Raw genomic sequence first — 10,795 nt, 5'->3', positions numbered from 1 at the left:
TGAAGGCTGATTTAGTGACATGAATTGGATTCAGGCAGCCATGAGTAGCCAGTGTAGGTCAATGAGTAGCAGAGTGATGTGCCCTTTTGGGCTGAACACCAGGCGGGCTGCTGCATTCTGGACCTTCTGTAATGGCTTCACTGAGCACTGAGGAAGGCTAGTTATTTAGCAATGTAATGTTTGTTCACTTTTCACTTTTTTTTGTCAGTAAATAAAAGCTAGGACTCCTAAACATCCACGTTCTCCTGTCTCACCAGGAACCAGAAAGATTAACAACACTGAGGCGGTAAAATAAAAGATTCTATATTGTCACTGTGTCATTGTCAGTTAATGGTAAATATGTTGAAGATTACCATAGAAGTGATTTTTAGATATTTCTATACTTCAGATTTGATGTGTTAAGTGTCAGTTCAGCAGAATAATCCTAAAACTTGTTCAGACAGGAAGGAGAAAGGTGAAGCTGTCCAGACAGAAAGCAGCAAGATGGACGAGAGAGACTTTCAGCACAGGAAAGAAAGACAGCACAAATTTTATTTTAATTCACTTTCATTTGTATAGCACCAAATCACAATATACATTATTTCGAGGCACTTTACAGACTAAGATCAAGACCTTTCTTTATTTTATAGAGAAAAACCAATATATTCCACCAAGAGAAAAATCATGAGACAGGACAGGAGTTTATAAGAGATGTGCTGCTACTACGGTGCATGTTTTTGTGGTTAGTGTAGTACACAGCGGAATTCAATTCAATTCAGTTTTATTTGTATAGTGCCAAATCACAATATGCATTATCTGATTGATATATGATTAATACAATATATGACTCCCCCGTGGCTACCGTGGAGCATTTTCGCTTCTTGGGAACCACCATCACACAGGATCTCAAATGGGAGCTAAACATCAGCTCCCTCATCAAAAAAGCTCAGCAGAGGATGTATTTCCTGAGGCAATTGAAGAAGTTCAACCTGCCAAGGACTATGATGGTGAACTTCTACACCTCCATCATTGAGTCCATCCTCACCTCCTCCATCACCATCTGGTACGCTGCTGCCACGGAGAGGGACAATAACAGACTGCAGCGTATCATCCACTCTGCTGAGAAGGTGATTGGCTGCAATCTTCCGTCCCTCCAGGACCTGTACGCCTCAAGGACTCTGAGGCGTGCAGGGAAGATTGTAGCTGACTCCTCCCACCCTGGACACAAACTCTTTGAGACACTCCCCTCTGGCAGGAGGCTGCGGTCCTTCAGGACCAAAACCTCTCGCCACAAAAATAGCTTCTTCCCATCTGCTATTAGCCTCATCAACAAGGCTAGAGAGCCCCACTGTTGCTGATCAATTGCACCAATCACCAGAAAAAATTCCTTGTATGTGAAAACATACTTGGCAATAAAACTGATTCTGATTCTGATTCTGATTCTGATTCTGATCTCAAGGCACTTTACAGGGTAAGGTCAAGACCTTACTTTGTTACAGAGAAAAACCCAACAGTTCCCACAAAGAGCAAGCACTTGGCGACAGGGGGGAGGAAAAGCTCCCTTTTAACAGGAAGAAACCTCCAACAGAACCGGGCTGAGGGTGGGCGGTCGTCTGCCTCGACTGGTTGGGTTGGTCGGTTGGAATCACTGAGTTAGGGGTTTTTTTTGTGCTTGCCTAGCTGTGAAAAGTCCCTGCACTCACAGAGTTGACATTATAGGACCTTGAAAAGACGTCCAGAATTACCATATTTAATCTTTAGCCTTGTACAGAGGTCCTGTGAATGTCAACATTGGGTATTCACAACACATGATAAAAAGATCTACTTAAAAACTTTCATTTTGACTCTTCAGGGGACATCTTTCTAGTGTGTGACAAGCAATTTCAAAAGACATCTTTTGGACTTTTTTTTTGTTCAGTGGTAAACCAGGGCCAGACCTGGGAGGGGTGGTTACCAGCAATATCTGATGGTCATCTGAGCAATGGGGCCCAGTTGGGCTCAGCCTGTGCAAGCCAGGTAACAAACAAAGGCGGGGACCTAGGCTAACTCCTGGTATCACAGGAGTTAGCCACATCCCTAGAAACATCTAGGGATGTGTAGTGTCACCTCTCTGGGGGGAAGGAACCTGAACTGGTGCAGGAAGTGGAATGGTACTAACTAGATATATTTGGGCTAACCTCTACTCCCTCTGGAGAGGGACTGGACTCTCTCCTTTTCCAAATTGCCCAGGAACCAGGCAGGTGTCTGGATACTCGCAAGCCCCTGGCTGAGTGCTGCTGGAGTTCTCCCTGTGGAACGAGTGGGTCTCCCTCTAGCTGCTGAAGCGAAAGCTCTGGTAGAGGCCCCTGTCAATGAGGCCTTCAACTCCCACCTCCCCCAAGAATTTCTTGCACATCTTGAGGAATTTTGGGGATGTGGGGTCCCAGTGGGCCATATTCAAAGCCACTATTGTAGAGACAGTGGGTAGGAGCTCTGGTCATAAGGTTAAGGCAGCAACCTAAGAACTGGCTGGTGGACACCAGTGGCGAGGAAAGCCATCAGGCTGAAGAAGGAGAATTCTGGGCTTGTTGGCTCAAAATGCCTCTTTCTTCAGCTTTCAAGAGTTGGCCCCTTTAGTTTATTCCAGGGTGCTGGAAAGGAATCTCTGACTGATTGTCGAATTGTAGATTCTAGGAGCAATGCAAATTCCGTCCTGGCTGTGAATCAGCAGACCAGCAGTCCAGCGGATCACCGGACCAGCAGACAAGCTTTTTACACTTGCAGGATTGCTTTTTATTATTATCTTGGACTTTTTATGCCTTTATTATAGATCAGTGGAGACTGACAAGAACAGGGGTAGAGAGTGGGGAATGACATGCAGGAAAGAGTTGGACCTGTCGGGAGTCGAACCGGTGACTGCCTGCTAAGAGCGTCTTGCACTCACATGGTATGTGCCCTAACCACTCAACAACCATGCCCCGTTTTGTTGATTTTAAGCTTATGACTGTGTTCCCAGGGGTTCTTGCGAGGAGTACTGTGGCAATATGGTTTACCAAGGCAGTTGCTGCGAGCATTTTGGGGGGGCATTTTGCTGGCATTGTGTGCATCCACTTGTTACCTTGGAGGGAAGGTCACAGCATATCAGTACAAAGTTGTTCACCTTTATCCTGTGATGAAACATTTCTGTTCTGATGGAAAAAAAAAAATTCTTTCCTGACGCAGTCCAGTTGAACACCTATGGTAGGCTCTCCACCACAATCATCAAAACACCACATGAGGGAATATGTTGATAAAGAATGGTATTCATCCTCCAGTAAAATTCAGAGACTTGGAGCATCAATGCCAAGGAGCATTGATGGTGTTCTGGGAGCACATCATGGATCATCACCTATTTAGAAACTTTATGTTGGTTTTTCCTTCAACCAATTAAAACTGGATGCAACATACTTATGTTTCTCTCTGTAAGACTGGGTCCAACATCTGCGCACTTCTTCTGTGTGCTTTGCTTTTGCTTTTTCAGCAGTTTGAGCTGGCAAAAAAAAAATTTAAATCGCAGTTCGGATAATTGACTTGTGTAAGGGGAACAATATTGAAGCAGATTACAGCAGTTACCTGGATGAAAACAACAATCACAAAAGAGTTAGAAGATTCAGATACTGACTTCACTCCGCTAAGCTGCTAACAAGCTAGTCAAGGCTCAGGGTGAGACATGTCAGAGGGGAAGGGGGGAGGAGGAAGATTGGCGAGCCAGTATCATTGCTAGCTAGATGTAAATGTTTGCATGATGCAATGTCAAGTTTTTCATAAACCCTTAGTCTTTAGGAAGTTGTTTTTATACATTGCTTAGGTTTTAGAGAGCACCTTAGGTCTCAGTGGTTTCATTTGTCACCTGTATTTTCAGCCATTTTCAACAATTTTCAGCATTGCTTCAGCAATTTCCTTCAGTTTTTAGCCTCTGAGTTTTTCTTCTGCATTTCAGCTGTTGTCAGCAATACTTATTCTAGTTATTTCAGCTGTTAGCACTCACACTGCATTTTTCAGCAAGAAATAGTTCAATTGACATGGCACATTTCTAATTCAGCCTGATTGTGTTACTGATGTGTTGAAGTTGATGTGAGAGGAAAGATCACTCTGAATATTTTAAGCTACACTCACAAGCACTTCATTGGGACCACCCATACACTTGCTTATGCAGGCATATCCACAATTATCCAATTAGCCAATCATGCAGTGTAATCCATAAAATCCTGCAGATACTGGTCAGGAGCTTCAATTATTAGGGAAAAAATGTGATCTCAGTGACTTTGAGAGTGACATGATTGTTGGTGTCACGCAGATGTTTCTCAAACTGCTATTTTTCACACACAACAATCTCTAGAGTTTTTACAACAGAAGCATCAGTGAGTAGTAGCTCTATGTTGGTGAGAGAGGTCAGAGAAGAATGGACAAACTGGTTGGAGCTGACAGAAAGGCTACAGTCACTCAGAAAGCAGACCACATCAGGGTCCACTTGCTGTCACCAAGACCAGAAACCAGAGACTACTGTGGACACAGACTCACCAACACTGGACAGGTGAAGACCTGGTCTGATGGTTCTGGATTTCTGCTGAGGCAGCTGATGGTAGGGTCAGAGTCTGGATCCATGGACCCAACCTGTCCAGGCTGGTGGTGGTGGTGTGATAGTGTAGGGATGTTTTATGGACTCACTCTGGGACTTAACACCAATCAGTCATAGTCTGAATGTCTTAGTCTCTGTCTGAGTCTTGTTGCTGACCATGTTCATCCTTCATGGCCACAGTCCACTATCTCCTAATGGCTACTTCCTGCAGGATAATGCTCCATGTCACAAACTGGTTTCATCAACAAGAGAGACCAGTCCCAGACCTGCAACCAGTAGACCCCCTTTGGGATGTGTCAGACAACATGCAGCATGAATGTGATGCATGTCATGTCAACATGGAGCAGAGTATCAGAGGAAAGTTTTAACATCTGGATCCAGAGTCTCAGAGGAAAGTTTCGACATCTGGTGGATCCATGACATGAAGAAATTAGAAACTACCCAGAGTTAGTGTGGGTTTCCTAATAAAGTGCTTACTGAGTGTATGTCACAGAATACACATGCTCTCATAGTGACAGCAGTTTCAAGTGTTCAAATGTTCTTCAAATGTTCAAGTCACTTCAAGTTGCGTAAAGAATGTCATCAAAATTTTGCCTTGAGCACACAGTGCGGGATGTAATTATTACTGACAAAAGGCAAGAATACCATTCCATTCATTTTCTTGAAGGTCATGGTGTGCAGCAGTCTGTTGATTTATGACTAGGGGGGATGGAGTTTCTCTGCTGGCTCAGTGGGCTGCTACAGCCTCCTGGAGTCTGACAATGAACTGCAGTTCTCTGATGACTTTCAAGCCTCTGGAAAGCATCTGTTCTCATCCTTGACCTCCAACAACTCTGACACCTCAAATTGTTGTCATCTCACCTGTGGATAAAGTTGACTACATTGTGAGGCGTTCCTTAAAAACTAAACCACCTAGTATCCATGGCAAGAGCCCAGAGTGTTGTGTTGAGCCCAGAGTGTTCTGAAATTTGTATAAAAATTTGATAAAATAAAAAAAGATGTGCGTAACGGGCCAACTGATGGCTCACAGGGTCAAACTGGCCCACCAGCAGTAAAATCTGTTCTTTTTACAGTCTTACAATATCAGACTGACAGTCCCATATTTAATTATAATGTCCAAATCTATTTTAGCACAGTGCCTGTTGCTAAAATAGATCTCCACAGAATCACTTCCTCTTGGCAAATTTGCCTACAAAATAAAAGCAAAGCCTCATTTAAAGCTGCTATATTTAGATATTTGAAAAATTCAATGGCTGCTAACCAGCCAGCTGTTAACTGTAGCTGGAGACATCAGTCCTGGTTCTGCTCTGCAATCTCTGTGTTTTCGGTGTAACTCCACATGAACCAGTTCTCCACCGGAGTAGAACAAGAACCACTGTCGGTGGACTTAAAGTCCGACTGCAGGACCAGAGACCTGCCTGCAGACTGGTCAGCAGCGACTGAACTTTCAAACTAAAACATGTATATATAGCACCTGATAAATAAATACTAGCACTGTCCAAAACAATAGTCCACATGAACTGGGCTTAAAGTGGGATGGGTTGCGACACATTTTCTAAAGAGAAGATGAGCAGCTAGCAGACAAATAAAAATAAATAAAGTGTCAATCGGCTGAAAGATACGAATGACAACTTCTGGTCAGGACTTTCACAATTAAATCAGAGCAGAAGCAAAATGCAGATCATGATTCAAATCATGGACTGCAATTCTACCCACACAGATTGTGGGTAGAATTGCCCGAGAACAACAGAAGTTAAAATCTGATACGTGACATGTTCTTTTTATATTCCAAAAAGTGCCTAGTCATTCCCCCACCCATATCAGATTACAACATTACATTGTTATTCACTAGAACACCTGGGCTGGGGGCACAACTCCTTATCTCTCGAAACTGGTGCTGAAAATTGTTTGAATCCTCTTGTATTCTACTGAAACTGATGCATCCACCTGTGCGTTGTTCACACAATTTTTCATGCTCAGGTCACAGTGACCTGGGGGCACCATGACCCAGAGCACATTGACATGCCTCGCCATGCCCAGGCATGTCTATTTTTTTTTTTAGTCAAAGCCTCCTCCAGTGGACACCATTATATTCTAATTCTATTATTATTATTATTATAATTCATTATATTCTAATTCTCTTCTATTACATTTTTCTCCTCTGCTCTTCTCCCTGTACACCAACACCTGCACCTCCAGCCATCAGTCTGTCAAGCTCCTGAAGTTTGCAGACGACACCACTCTCATTGGACTCATCTCTGATGGTGATGAGTCTGCCTACAGGTGGGAGACTGACCGTCTGGTGACCTGGTGCAGGCAGAACAACCTAGAGCTAAACGCTCTGAAGACAGTGGAAATGATAGTGGACTTCAGGAAGAGCCCAGCCCCACCCACCCCCATCACCCTGTGTGACTCCCCCGTGGCTACCGTGGAGCATTTTCGCTTCTTGGGAACCACCATCACACAGGATCTCAAATGGGAGCTAAACATCAGCTCCCTCATCAAAAAAGCTCAGCAGAGGATGTATTTCCTGAGGCAATTGAAGAAGTTCAACCTGCCAAGGACTATGATGGTGAACTTCTACACCTCCATCATTGAGTCCATCCTCACCTCCTCCATCACCATCTGGTACGCTGCTGCCACGGAGAGGGACAATAACAGACTGCAGCGTATCATCCACTCTGCTGAGAAGGTGATTGGCTGCAATCTTCCGTCCCTCCAGGACCTGTACACCTCAAGGACTCTGAGGCGTGCAGGGAAGATTGTAGCTGACTCCTCCCACCCTGGACACAAACTCTTTGAGACACTCCCCTCTGGCAGGAGGCTGCGGTCCTTCAGGACCAAAACCTCTCGCCACAAAAATAGCTTCTTCCCATCTGCTATTAGCCTTATCAACAAGGCTAGAGAGCCCCACTGTTGCTGATCAATTGCACCAATCACCAGAAAAAATTCCTTGTATGTGAAAACATACTTGGCAATAAAACTGATTTTGATTCTGATTCTGATTCTGATTCTGATTTTAAAAACAGGTTCTCATCCAGGAATACACCATTATGCTCTAACTTTTTCATACTGCATTTTTTAAAAATAATATATTTGCTTGAGTTTAAAACATGTGCACATAATCAGTGATACACACAGTCTACATATATTGTGACATTACTCTCCACACTTCAATCATGTTTGTGATGAGTATAGTAATCATAGTAGTCATTATTATAGACATAGTACATTTTAACAGATCACATAGTACATTAGTACATTAGCCCTTAATATTACACCACAATACCAAAAAGGCTATTTTGTATCAAGCCACATTTCCAGACCCAAATTAGACATCAAAATACATCACAACTGATACATGTGCTGGGTTTCATGAGTTTTTGAACACATCTATCCTCAAAATGCTAAAAGTAATTATAGAGCACTGCAGATCCATTGATCCACGTCCATGCCCAAATGCGAACTACATGCTAGTTGAAACATGGGTGCAAAGAGTTTTGGAACTCCCTGAAGTCCTCGAAAATGTGGTTGTAAAATGAAAATCGACCAAATCCAAAATGGCTTACCTCCTGTCTGCCAAAAAGAAAATTTAAAAATATGAATCATGTCATGATGAGAGCAAAGATCCCACTGAATTTCATGAACATCCAAGAAACTTTATTCCAACATGGCACTAAACCTGGGGGCCTTATGGAGCCCACTGGCCCAAGCCCCACGAAAAATAATAATCTCTGCAAAAGCAATTGGTTCCTTGCACCTGAGGTGCCAGAGACGTTTCTGGCCCTGGCTTCACATGATGGAAAACCAGAACAGACAGACAGATTTGCTTTGGAAATAGACTGTATAGAAAAGTGGATGAAGCCAATGCAGACTAGCAAATATTAGCATCCCAGTTAATATCACAGTTACCATGAAGTATAGATGCACTTTGCTAACCAAGGTAAGTACTTAGCTGGCAATAGCTGGTAAACTAATGGTACCTGGGAACCTGTCAAACATAGACTGTGGGGTGTTTAGTCAAAGCCCAATAAAAAGGTTACAAAGAGGTCATTAAGTTAACCACATTCATTTTGTGTTTCTGGCAACCCACACCACACCCACAGTACATGGGAAGAGGTGGAACATCCACACAGCCCACCTGTACTTGAGCACACAACAGAAAGTGTTTTAGTCTTGACTCAGTCTCTCAGGTGCCACTTGAACTCAGCTCACCTGCTCTTGATGCTTCACTGATGACAGGTGTAACCAGTGGGTTGTGCCAAGCAATTACTGAATAACAAATAAGTCATTTCAATTTGTATTCATAATGAGAATGTGTCAGAGCAAATAAATCACAGAGGAGCTCGATGCAGCTGGATGTACATGCACTGTAAAAATAAAGGCGAGGCAACATCAAAACACTTCAGACAAGATGTAACTATTTTCTAACTTTATAGTTACTATTTACTTTAACATTTAGGATGCACAGTATTTTATTTTTACATCTTTTTATTATGACCTGATTTTCTATCTGAAAAGCCCTGTATGCACCTGAGTCAACATGTCTCCAAATACAACAGGACAGACAGTGAGCAGCTGAGGATTTTAACACCAAACCTGCCAGGTACACTGAGCCTGGAAAACTGAACAGGAAATACTTGTTTTGCATGAAAGAGGAACGCAAAAGGACTAGTCCTGTACTGGGTCCAAGTCGAAGACAGGTAAAGATAGAGACAGACAAGAATCTGAGGCTCATTGCATTATCTTAGTTTGTTTTTTATACCATCAACAACATCCTAACCTGAACCCATCCAACATCAACATCAGCTAGACTAGACATGAAGATCAGGTGTCCTCTTTTACAAGTGCCCTGAATTTATATGACACAAAACTAAACAGCAGCAACTGGAGAGCAGTAATACTGTGAAGATGAAGAGCCATCAGTAAAAGAAGGTTAGACAACACTGAAATGAAAAACATCAAGGTATTAATCTGCATTGGAATATGTCTAATTAATGAGGTCAGTAGATTGTGTTGACTGTGGGAGCATGAAGCTGAGGTCAGTCTGCAGACTGTGATTGATCACAAGAGGAGATTGTAACCATAATTCCTCCAGCTTGACTGGTGGTGGAGGCAGACACCAGCACTGTGACTGTTTAATGGAGACATAAGAGATTAAAACTGTTTGTGTAATTCAGTTTGTCTGTACTTGTGACGGTTGAAGTCAGAAGTTTACATGCACTTAGGTTGACGTCATTAAAACTCATTTTTAGCCACTCCACAGATTTCATGTCATAAACCATACCTTTGTCAGGTCAGTGAGGTCATCATCTGTTTGTACATGACGCAAGTCATTTTTCCAACAATTGTTTCACTTTTAATTCCCTATATCACACTTACAGTGGGTCAAAAGTTTTCTTACACTAAGTGGACTGAGCCTTGAAACAGTTTGGAAAATTCCAGCAGCTTCTGATAGCTTCTGATAGGCTAACTGACACCATCTGAGTTAACAGGAGGTGTACCTGGGGAAGTGTTTTGAGGACCACCTTCAAACTCAGAGCCTCTTTGATTGAAAATCAAGAGAAAAGAGTCTTCTGTCTCCTGCTCTCTCTCCCAGAGATGAACTTACTCTGGTCTGAAAAGTGCAATCAATCCCAGAACAACAGAAGAGGATGTAGTGAAGATGATGGAGGATCAGGTCCAGAAGGATCTGTATCCACAGTGAAACCAGTCCTGTGTCAACATCACCTGAGAGGCTTCCACTGATGCAGAGCCAGCTGCACATGGAAACAAAGCATCATGTTGTGGGGGGGGTATTGCCACAGGAGGGACTGGTGCACTTCATAAAACAGAGTACATTATGAGGAAGGAAAATTATGTGGATATATTGAAGCATCATCAGACTGGAAGTCAAAGCTTGGTCCAAATGGACAACGACTCCAGCATACTTCCAAAGTAAAATGACATTTAACCAGTCACTGAGACTGGTTAAATGTAGAGAACAGTGCCACAGGAGGAGGAGAAAATATGTGTTTTCATTTTCATGACTGAAAAGTGTTTTTACAGTGAGCTCTGCCTGTCTGTCCCTGTCAGCCTGATCAAGTGAAAATCTTAACATAGCCTTTCCAAACAGACACACCTTTGAGAAACATGTGACCGCTGAAGAGGAGAGGGGAGGGGGTTAGAGAGGGGTTGTAGGAGTGAAGGGAGAGGTGTGTCTTCAAAGAGAGGATTTAA

The sequence above is a fragment of the Trachinotus anak genome, unplaced genomic scaffold (assembly GCF_046630095.1).
Source record: "Trachinotus anak isolate AG129_WGS33_773 ecotype Australia unplaced genomic scaffold, CSIRO_AGI_Tana_v1 ptg000010l, whole genome shotgun sequence".
In the NCBI taxonomy this organism is placed as follows: domain Eukaryota; kingdom Metazoa; phylum Chordata; class Actinopteri; order Carangiformes; family Carangidae; genus Trachinotus; species Trachinotus anak.
Note: the sequence above shows the minus strand (reverse complement) of the source record.